This window comes from Falco peregrinus, chromosome 1 (assembly GCF_023634155.1).
Source record: "Falco peregrinus isolate bFalPer1 chromosome 1, bFalPer1.pri, whole genome shotgun sequence".
NCBI classification, from domain to species: Eukaryota; Metazoa; Chordata; class Aves; order Falconiformes; family Falconidae; genus Falco; species Falco peregrinus.
Window position 1 is genome coordinate 22,163,644 of NC_073721.1, and position 12,072 is coordinate 22,175,715.

At 40.6% G+C, this 12,072-nt stretch overlaps 1 long non-coding RNA gene across 1 annotated transcript in view; it reads left to right on the plus strand.

Annotated features, from left to right (window-relative positions):
• Positions 1–6,369: 6,369 nt before the first annotated feature.
• Positions 6,370–12,072, plus strand: part of LOC114011509 (uncharacterized) — a 43,696-nt gene continuing 37,993 nt past the window's right edge. The window contains exon 1 of the long non-coding RNA XR_008749834.1: positions 6,370–6,473. This is a non-coding gene — a long non-coding RNA (uncharacterized LOC114011509). The remainder of the gene's footprint in view (positions 6,474–12,072) is intronic.

Genomic DNA, 12,072 nt, shown 5'->3' on the forward strand with positions numbered 1-12,072 from the left:
CAGGGTTGGGGTTTTTCAAAGGAGAATAATCCTTGTGGGAACGCAGAAGAGTGAGATTTTTTGGCCTAGTTTAGAAGTCTACTAATGGCAAGAAATTGAAGGGTTTCTAAGCTGTCCTCCACCAGTGTCGCTGGATGTGGTTTTGTGCAGTCTGAATAGGGCCCAGAAGATGTCACCGCAGGACAGTAGGAAAGCAGGCAAGAGCCCTCTTAAAAACACTGAGTGCTCGATGTATGCAATAACCAGCCCAGGCAAACTCCAGGGTTTCCGTTGTTGGATTTATACGTAGAAAACTGTTGTGGTTTTGCTTTCTTTTTCCTAATTATCAAATGAACGATAACAGAATTATGGTAAGAGAAAAGCCAAAAATGTGGTAATAGTTGCAACACTTTTCTGGGGAGGATTTTTTTGTAAAAGATTTGCATTCTGAAATAGATATTTATAAGCAACTTCCAAGACAAAACTGAAGGCTATTTTTGAACAGTCAGAAAAGCAGTCATGGGAAAAATCTCATTTTTATCTATAAAAGGAATGGTCAGATGGTCAAATGAGTGGGTTTATTAAAAATAAGCAGCATCCTGCTCTTGTTTTTGCATTAGTCTGGAGTTGTTCCTCTCATTTCCTTTTCCCTGACATAAGTTTAACAAGTTTCTCATTCTTAATAGAAAGCTAAAGGGTCATTTTTTAAACATAGCAATGATGTACAAATAAATAAAGCAACTTTTTCTTTTGCAAAGTCATCATAGAAAAAATTATGCAAACAAGTATACATATGTGTCAAAGCAATCCACCTGGGACTGACACAGGCATCCACAAAAGCTTTATGAAATCTGCAGCTGTATGCTCAGATGTATTTTAGTTGCTTGCACTTACTTAACTCTTGAGTCTCCAGTCTAGTTCACCAGGAGATCCCAGTGTAAAACTCATCCAGAGCCTTGCAAAAGTTGGCAAGACTATACAGAGGAGCTTCAAGCAGCTTCACCCACTTGTTTTTGTAGAAAATCCCCATCTCTACAATATATCCCAATTAATTAGATTTCCTATTTGCCAGGAATAAGAAGAATTTTAACATAGTAATGGAAGAGATATTTATGCTACGTTACATGCTATAAGAAAGGAGTATATTGAACATTGTTCCTAATGCTACACTTGTGACTCCCCTTTTTTCAGTTTGCATATCAAAACTGTCACAACGCTTCAGTTACGGTAGAAAAAACTTAGATCTAGCCATGCTGTGGTCCCTTGGATGCCTTCAACACATCATACCACCACTTTGCAGGCCATAAGAAAAGCAATCTGCCTTTATGCTGGATGAGTTGGGTTCTCCACCTCAGTCCTCTGGGTCACCATCAACCTTTGGGTCACGTTGTAACATGGCCTGATTTCTGAAATGTGGTACCTTCACTGGTGCTATATGAATAAAAATATATCTGAAGAGAAGCTGCTCAGTATGGGACAGCTCTAAAACAAATTACTTTTCAGGCAGTTGCAAAACTTGCCAACACCAAGCAGATTGTCCCCTAGGTTTCAAGTCACACACGTGAGGTATGGCGACAGTTCTTTAATAACATACGCTTTGTAAATGGACAAAGTTGTGAGATTTTCTTTAGGATCAGTTTTTTTAAGTTCTTTATCTATTTTTTTATTTACTTTTAAGACATAGCTAAGTCACATTTGTTTCTAGCAATACAGCAGAGAGAGAATCCCAATGGACTGTCTTTTGGCCTGAGACTCATAGTGTTGACATATAAATCTTACTATCTTGTGGCTTGTATTGTCAGCTGAGTTTTGAAAGACCACCAAAGTAACAACTCACTGTGGTCATTCTAAATCAAAATTAAGCCAGTGTTGCAAGCAGACATTATTATGAGCCACTGTGCTGGCCTGGGGCTGTGCACAGCCTTTATAGAAAAGTCAGGACCCCGAGCACTGTCCAAGCAGCAGGTCTTCAAGGGTATATTGCAGCTGTGCAAATAAATTCACAGGTACCAGCAGAGAAACCCTCTCTGGCAGAAACTGACAGATAGATACAGCTTCTGGTAGAGGCATTTCATGGGTACATCGCCTACATTCATTGGTACTGATGCCATAATTCACCAGGCTTGTACACCAGTCCACAAATTTTCAGCACATAAAAAGGCCAAGATGTGAATAAAAGCTAAAAATAACTAACAAATAAAATCTTTCCCCAATGGTATCTATAGCTTCAGATTGACTCCATATATACAGCCCTGACAATTCTTTCTATAGCTAACTAATGCTTAAGGGACATCAGCAAAAGAACTTTTGTGCAGCAAAGTAAAGTTTCATTCAAATATAAACCCCAAAATAGATGCCCCTGCTTAAAATCATTATGGAGGACAAGCCAAACTGAAAAACCTCAGGTTAAAAGAAGCGGCTGGGCTGCAAAGCTAAGGATTCAGCTTCAGAACTGAAGTCATCTGATCAACCATAATTGTTCACATGCATCATAGTGCAGTCATTATGGCACCATTTTCTTCTGTTAACTATGTACCAGTGCACAGGAAATCAAGCCAGTCTTTTCTCATGCACTGAAAATATTTGCAGCATCTCAAAACTTGATGAAATAATTCTTCTCCTTGTCTGGTTACCAGCAAGAATATAAATAGCCAACTCAGGGGGATTATCTCCCCTTTTCTATATGCTGCTGATTAGGTAGAAGTATTTACTGTCTCATACCCTAATGGGTGAGGTCTTTACTGTGAAACAGCAGAGGAAAATTTCAGACTCAACTTTCTGATCTCACCACGTTGCTGTGAAGACCATCTCTCAGTGCCTGCATGCCCTCCCTCTGGAAATTTGTGGCCACCCTAGCACACCTGCGTTTGGCAGTCAGGATGGGATATTAAAGGCAAGGTATCTAATGAGCTTCCAAACTGATGCTGCTGCCCACTGCAGGCAGGCAGGGAGGAGTCTCTGCCTTCCCGGGCCTGTAGGTAGTGCTGACCAATACACAATTTAGCCAAAAAGAAACACAGCCAGAAGTTGAAGAATGGGATGAATCTATCTGTAGTTCTAGATGGTTTTCCTTTCCATACTGTTCTAGACACTTTGACAAAGAATCCTGAGAACTGACATTCCTAAACCGAGCTTTTCATGCAGAATAATCATTTTGGTTTGTATTGTAAAGTCTGTATTTTATAAAAAAGTGATGTGTTGCATTATATTTGAATTTTTTCCTGTAGGATTAATTTTCTTTAAATAAAGTCAATTTTCTTTTTTCCTTTTCACTGTAAGTGAACTATTGTATCTTTTCAAATGCTTGTCTTTTTTTTTTTTTCTTTTTGAGGGTATTTTTTTTAGATTTTTTTACCTAGCTAGTATAATTTGAAGGAAAAAAAGCTGTCTTCTGTGCTGGATTGCAAAATCAGTTGTTTTAACTACTTGGCTTTCAAAATAGTTCTCTGATAACTGCGGCTATGCAGTTCAGTTTAGCTTCATTGTAATTCTAACCCTCACGTTTCAATACTGCGATTTCATTCTATGTTCTCAGCATCATTACCAACTTATAGTGAAACTAATGACCGTCTTCCTACCCTTTTTTCTGTACATGAAATAGTCCAGTCACAACATCATCACACTAGATGGCAATGATGTCCACAGAGAAGTTAGACTTGAACATCAAGTTCTGCAGAGAAACTGAGTTATTTCACCCCCTCTTATTTAAAAAAAGAATATTATATTGGCTAAGGAAATCAAGGTCAAAAAAATATGGTGACAGTGCCTTACATAAAAGAACTTGCTAAGGTGTATAGGTGAAATCTGTGTGAGGACAGCACACCTATTATTCTCAGGGCTGGTTACATTTTGAACATTATTGGTGTCAGAAAAATGAAGGAAAGCCGTACCTTAAAAACTGCATGTGGCTGTCTAATACTGCAGTGGATATAACTTCCTTTCAGCATGTTGTTTCCATAATTCTCCTTCAAACCTTGTCTTGGTTGTGTGCTTTCTCTCTTGCTTCATCCTTCATTTTCTTTAACTGAATCACATAGCTGTAAATCCAGAAATTAATATTTTAGGAAAAAGAAAGGCAGGGAAAAACCTTTTATCTGTTAGAAGTCTACAGATGACTTGCATAGTTGAGTCTTTAGGGGCAGCAATATCGTGGAAGTGAAATTTGGTTGGAAACGTGTATTTTCAATGTGCTGCTTTCAGTGGAAAAAGGATCAAAATGTTAACCTGCCCTTGTGTTTTTGTACACATATACAGATGTACAGACACGTATATATTTATAAGTGTACATACACATGTTTAAATACATAGATGTGTACACAATCACATGTACTTATTATATTACCCCACGGTTTGGATTTAGGTAAAGCTTAAAAACATTTTCCCTGTCTACAGTTCAGCCCAGTGCAGAAGTTTCATATGCCACTCTCAGGCTTTATCCTGAAGAAATTTTTGAGCACATTCTCCCTGTGATGCCTTGTTTTTTCCAGCACTATGTGTAGCTTCTGGCTGCTTTCACTTCCCTCACAGAAAATCAACTTTGGAGCACTTGGAGCTGGAGCTATCAGCTGGTGCTCACTGGGAAAGCCTCTCTTGGCCACTCTTGCTGCAAGACATTACTGAGTGCTGGAAGTGGGAAGAGGGATAGCAGAGTCAGTACCCCACAAGACCAATGGGGGAATCTTCCTTTCTGCAGGTGGCCTTGGTTTAAAAGGCCAAAGCCCTCTAAGCAAGACCAAAGCAGCTCCATAAGTGCGGGTGACCTGTTTGTACTTGCCTAAGTGGGTCCTGGCAAATGCCAGTGCTTGCTACTCTGGTTCTGTCTTCTGGTGGGCTACAGAGACCCAGCTTTTATAAACCAAACAGCTTACCCTGTGTGACCTCAGTTTAATATGAATGTTTGCAGTAGGTACAAACTGCAGAATACCTGTCTGCCTCTTGGTTAATTGCCTTATCTGCCATCCAAATGCTGAACAGACCATCTCCCAAGTGCTGTATTCCCTAGCAGTTGTGTAAAATGGCAATGACCTTTCACAAGAAAAGCTGGAGAAGCTTGGTGGTTGCAAGACCTAGGTGCCAAGCTCAGGGGTTTATTTATTCATTAAGGGCAACTGTGTCTGCTTGTCTGGCTTTAGTGCATGCAGCTGTGCTGGCTGCCGATAAGGACCCAACTCAGTGGGGCTCTGCTGCTGAGCCAAGCTGCCTTTTGCAAAGGTAAGCAAGTGTATGCAAGGAGGCCTCACACTGCCGTGTATTTAAAAAATACACTTTTCAGAAATTAGTTCATTGTGTTTTCATATACTTAACTTTTCCTTACTGAAATGAGCATCTTGTACTATGTTGCTGGCTTTCTACTCCTTTCATCACAGTAAAAACAAGATTTCTGATGTTGTACACTGCTATCTACCCAAATCTAAATATTTTTGTTTTAAAATTCATTTGAAATTAGACATTTGTTTGGGAAATACAGTGTCTCAGAAAAGTAGGCTTTATTGCTAAATCTTGCCTTTTTTTTTTTTTTTTTTTCCCAAGATCATGACAATGTTTCAATGTTTATTCAGTGGAACTTTTGCTATTGACTTGAAGGAATTATAGACCAGCCCCAAATCTTCCACATGAACTCTCTGCTGCCAATATATTACGCTGTATTTTCTTACTTAAGAGCATTTCTTACACTTAATGTGGGGATTCAAAAAGTCATATATAGAACTGGGAGCTATACAAACAGAGTTATGTTTACCATGTAAATGTTTACCATACAATCTGACCTGTTCTTACCTCTTGGCTGTACCTAGTCTGGCTAGATATTTTTTAGCTTTCCCTGTTTACATAGCATCTTTATATACTTTAAAATTATCCATTTGTTTTCCATATGCAAAATTTTATCCATAAATAGATTTTTGGGAGGAAGATATTGGTATTCTTTAGAGAAAATATTCCAAAGAAGTGACAGATTTAAACTGTATCTCCTAGGGTTATAAAGTTGCCTGCAAATTTAAAGGAAATTTAAATCACTAGAACTGATTTCTGTTAAATTTTATCATGCTGCACAAGTTTGGGAAGAGTAAAGAAAAGTTAGTATTTGAAAAGGCGAACAGGCTAGTATAGGCTGGTTGGCTTACTAGTGAGTCTGAGGCTGGATATTGGAAAGAGATGGCCAGATGCAATCAGTGGAAGATTTACAACAATGTAATTAACACCAGTCAAGGGCATTTTGTGAAAAATAATTATTGTGAAGCAAATAGGACATCTATTCTGTGATGAGGTCAGAAATGTAATCAATAAAATTAACTTTCCATAGTAGGGCTGTGAAATCATTTGCAGCACTTAATTAAAGCCACAGGAAAGAGCATATCATGTGGTATTAAATCAAAACTAGACCATTTAAGAAAGCGAACACTACAGTTCAAACAGGAGTCAGACACTGATGGTGAGTGTAGTCCTGCGGCAGCCAGCCTTGGTGAGCCACAGTCTGTTCTGCCCTTCAAATCTCAGAGGTGAGTTGGACAGAGTTCCTCTAAAGCTCCTTTAGATATTAATGTAGACACTCAAAATGAAAAGCATTGCCAACCCCAGTAACTGTAGATGATAGGCTGTTAACAGCCTGTTTGGGATGCTTCGAGGTTGCAGTGATACTGGCATGATTTGTTGGGGGTTTTTTTCGGTCTCTACTCACAAGGCTGATGTTTACTTTTTGTTTTATAATAAAGAGTGAAAAATCTAACACCATTGTTATTTACCTCATTAACTCTAGGCCCAAGAAAATCATGAGGGTTGGCAGCACTAAAACAAATATTTTCTGTCAAATATGGAGGCTCTTTATACTTTTTACCATGAATGTATACATTATTCAGTCTAATTGCACTGCACTGTAAATATAGTTATTAATGTGTACATTAATGATAAAAAATATATAGAAAATATACAGAGTTAGAAATACAGACACTAAATTGTTTGGTCCTGTTTTCAGAACAGCATACATCTGGAGAAGCCAGATCTGGAGACCAAACCGAGGATCCTAACTAGGCAATGCATAAAGGAGAAGATAACCTTTCTCTTATAGCTTCACTGTGGATAAGGAGTAAAGAAGAAACCCTCTGTACAGGAATCCCAGGACAGGTCAGGAGAGGCTTTCAGTCAGTCATACTAACCCACAGGTCAGATTGCACTGGAGATAAACAGCAGGATCTGACTTGGCAGCAGGGCTCTGTAGGAAACTTATTATCAAGGTTTGCTCAGAAGAACCTGCCTCACTGTTAACTGTAGTCAGCTACACCTCTGGGCTGTGAATTGTGTAAAACGCCCAACCTCAAAGTGTGTGGTGGTGCAGCACATTCTCGCATGACGCTGTTTGTCCTGTTGGGAAAATGGTGTCAGGCTTACTCATTCGTAAAATGGCATCCTTTTCACAGTACCTTCACAAAAGCCAGAATAAGTCTTGATCTTAGACAAAATGTGGCAACTACTCGCTGATAACTGCAGCTCCTTATCAGTGTTGTAAATGTGATCAGCCCTTGATCAAGCGCAATGCTTTAGGCCTCTTGAGAGTCCTTACAGGTTCCCAGAGAGGTAGTTTCTCCTTCCTACAGTTAGAATTAAATTCACAGCTTTAAGAAACAATAACGTTCTTTAATCCTGGGCTAAATGCCACTTTATGCCTATTTACCTGGCAATAACACACCCTCTATGTGGCTTGATCACAAAGGTACTGATGTGAATCACTGAAAAAGTAATTTAAAAGAGTTAACTCCAGATAATATAAGGTATAGCAAGGCAGCTGTTACAATTTGGAAATCATCCTAGAACTTCAGTATGAGGGAGAAGTTAAACGTTTATTCCCCTTTCTAGGGCCTCTGTTGTGGCATTAAACCATGGGTTCGGTTTTATTCATTGTGTTCTTGCGTATCTGGTGCAAGACAGTGTTTGACCTTTTTTAATAACTTGTTTTAGGATAACTCTCCTAAATTAATCTTTTATTATCAGATGTGCAGGTCAGCAGCATGTTGGTTTCCTTTGCAAGGAATGGATGAGGAGGAATTTGAAGTAATTTTATATGGAATCATCAAAGACATTCAATGGACTAACTATTTCGTAGGTGGTTGTTTCTCTGGATGTTCTAGGTTTTAGTGCTAATTTATATAATGAATGATTTGATTATTTTGAAATTGCAGTAATCCTATAATAAATTGAGGGATTCTGTTATACTTAATACCATTTTAAAAATGGAATGACAGGGATAAATTATACAAACCAACTAGTAAATTAGCACTGAAACACATTTTGAAGGAACTAACACAGTCAAGCCAGAATTGCTTTTTCTTCCCATAGTCACTCAATCATTTCCCCGGTGAACTTACTGAAATCAGTATTTTTTTTCTCTGAAAACCTCTATGCAAAATCGCTTAGATGGAATTGATCATTTATAAAAGACAATGATTTCAGTGATGGGGAAGAAAGGGTTTAGTGAGAGCCAAGTAGATTGCAGGACTGTTATTCAATAAATTTAGTCTGTCCAAAATGAGTGCACTTTGTGCCAGATTTAGTGAAAGCAGGTCTAATTAAGATTTTGCAGAACAGCCAGCATCAGAGTGCCCCAAAAGGTGTTGAACTGGCATGAGTGATAGATAGCTTGTTTCCATGTCATGCCAAGGAACTAGAATAAATCTGTTACAAAGGCAGAGTGAAAGTTAAAGTAGAGAGGGAAAATTTAGGTCTGTAAGCACTAGCAAAGACCAAAGAGGAACAATTTGCACAGGATAAAACCATAGCCATGCAAAGGTGGGTAGTAGAAAAGTGTTTGGAAAACAGACTGGAGGCTTCAGCAAACCTCCCCCACCCCTCTCTGCAGAGATTTAATTAGTTTCTGGTGAAACAGAGCAGGTGAAAATGGTTTACACTGAGGTACAGCCAGTGGGGGATCATGAAGGACTGCTTGGCTTGAAGAGAAAAATGTTTTTAATATTTTTTAAAAAAGTTATTTCTGCTTCTTTCCCATTATGTTGTCCCTGTTCCTCTCTTTTGCTTTACCTCACCTCTAATTTTCCAAGAAGCTGCTGGGCAAAAGCACGGCTGTTGAGTAACTGAATGGGTATTGGCAGCTTTTCCTCATGCCTTTTTCTCTGAAGGACGTGCTTTTGGGGGCTGTTTCAGTGCCAGAGATGGCATGTTTTGAGAATGAAAATACCAAATACCACTCCTTGCCCCCCTCCACGCATGCGTTTCCCTCACAAAGTGCTGGGTTTCGCAGCCAGCTGCCTGACAGCTTTAGCATCACTTTAGCCTTACAAGAAAGCCACGCACCTCTCAGGTGCTTTTGCCGCAGTTCGGTCCCAAAATGGAGCACCCAGCTGCAGCACAGAGCCGGCACCACCAGTGTTTGGGCGGGAAACCTTTGCTCCCCTCTCACCGCGTTCCTCGTGAGTCCTCGGGCATCAAAAGCTGCCGTAGGAGCCGGGCTTGGCGCCACCTCCTGCCTTTGTGGCAGCCCAAGTGTGGCGAGACGCGGCGCCCAGAGGGGGCCGGGCCGGGCCGTGGAGGGAATGAGGGCGAGGCGCGCGTGGCTGGCGGGAAACGGCGGGCGACCGTTGGGCCCAGCGCGCGGCAGGGCAGCCGCAGCCCGCGAGAGGGGCCGTGCCGGGGGGCGGCCCGGGTCAGGGGCGGCCTGCGGGGGAAGCGCCGCCCGCTGAGGCCGCTGTGGGGGCAGCGTGTGAAGCCTTGTGTTTCTCTGGTCGTAACCTGTCTTCAGAGACGTGGCGACACCTCGACGGCCCCTTCCATCGCTTCTTGACAAGCTAACGCAGCAGTGCACGCTGTTCTTCCCCCAGAGAGGCGGTCTGTGCAGCTGGAATGATAAAGTGTTGAAATAGTAACCGGCATCGTGCTCTTAAAGCTTGTGTCTGGCTGGACAGGAGTCTGCAGAGCTCCTAACACGTTAAACCTGCAGCTCCGGTTGCTTTTGCCTCTGTTCTGCTTACTCAGAAGTGAATGAATTTGTAAAATTCACATTATCTGCAGAGGCTTCTACCTCTGAACAGATGGGTCATGTTCCCAAAGTTAGAATACTAATCCTGAGGCTGGTCATGTGCTTTAAGTAAGGTAACAGGTTCAGCCTGCCACTGGAAAGGCTTGGTTTATGGGAGGAGTTATGGAAATTTGCTTGCAAAAGAGTCAGTTACATGCTGTTGGTTGCTTAGGTAAGTGGCATGCTGTTCACTCTTGGAGCTGTATTCCGTGCACCTTCAGTGCTGGTCAGTGCGGTTATCAAAGAACAGATTATTTCGATTCCAGTTGCCAAACTTTTGGATGCCTTCGTGTTACAGATCTGCTAATAAGTTAGAATTAATTGACTTTATTAGATTTTATTAAATCATTTTAATAGAAATATAGAGGGATAAGAAATATATTTTAATGAAACTTGTAGTTGCACAGTAAAAGCTGCTGTGAAATCCTTTGTACAGTCCTGTACCAAGGCCAGAAGAATGGGCTAGAATCATTGTTTAAAACTTAGGTAACAAATTTGGGATTTTACAGATTTCTTTGTATTTGACTAGTCTTCTGTATGTAGAAAGTGTATTGAAATGTCAGAATATAGAATTAATGGCAACTGGGGAGAGTCGACTGGAACAACTGGTAGTTACCTGCCAAGAAACTGTGAACTTTAGTAAAAGGTAATTCCGGCAGGGGGAGATTGCAACCACCGACTTATATACCACCTACCCAAATCATACTCCAGACCCATTTCTGGACCTTTCTAACCTTTACTGCGCAGAATCGGATATGGGAGGAGAGTATGTTAATGATTTCTGGAGAATACTATGATTATGCATGAATACTTAATGAATATGTATTAATAAGTTCTATATATGGTGTATGATTTTGAAACTTCGTGTGCGTTGATCGTGAGAGGACTCACTCACGCACCCGGCTGTCAATAAAGAAGTGTCTGCTTATCTGCATCACATTGGTGTCGATACGTCTTCATTCCGAGATTTCGGTGACATTTGCAATTTCCAGATTGCTTGTATGGCAGGGGATGCATGTATTGGCTGAAAAATCTCTATGCGTGCTCCTGCAATTTCAGCTTTGTGGACAGACAGATGTTGACAGAGGAAAGTATGGAAACGTTTGGATTTGTGGGGAAATGGAGGGAACAGTTCACCTGAAAGATGACAGAGTAAAACTTACTTTGTTGATTGTCCTACCCAGTATGTCTTAATATTGTATAGGTCCCCATATAAATACAGATTTTTGGCATTTCTTGGTCCCAGTGAGCATCAGTTCTCAGTCTGCACTATTATGCATGAAACAAATAAAAATTAGGTCTATCTTTGTCTAACAGTGCCAACAATTTGTCCACTATGCTGCTGTTTGCATGGAGGTTTGGGAACATATGCTGCTGTTCCTCAGCAGTCTGCAGGTTTATTTCCTGTGATGTTCAAAATGTAAGTGTTGGCCATAAAGCTTTAGACGTAACTGTGGGGCACCTAGGCTGCATCCGGATGCTATCAGGGAGTCACGAACTTCTGTGGGGAAGACTTTAGAGTGAGAGCTGTTGGCAGCCAGAAATACTGTTGATTTTGATTCACCTCTGTCATGAAGTTCAGATAGCATGGAGTTTTGTTTCTGGAGCTGGTGCTGCAATTTCATCTCCTTATTTGAAGATGTAGGGGGAAAAGTTGCATTAGAGGATGGTAGTATTGATGTGTGGGGGTGGTTGGATGCTGATGTACAAGGGCATGTAATGAAGGAACCTGTGTGTAAGAAAGTAGCAAATTGGTTTTTTGGTGGTGCTTTTGTTCTGAAGCTCAATTTAAGTGCAAGTTCTTCTGGACTTTGCTGACTATTGTAAAAGTGTTATGTTTGGTTTCACTCAGATTTAGACAATATTCCAGATACAGGTTGCAAGTAGAGGTCTTGATATGTTTTCAAAATTACATTAATAGACGTAAAAGTGTGCAGATTATTGGTTGACAACTCTCTGCGTGTTATTGGTATCACTGCTGAGTTCAGATCAGGCTCCACTGCAATGCTGAATCTACAAGTTATAAATCTGGCATGGACAGAGCTCAGGATGCAAGATCAGACACCCTTTCTATA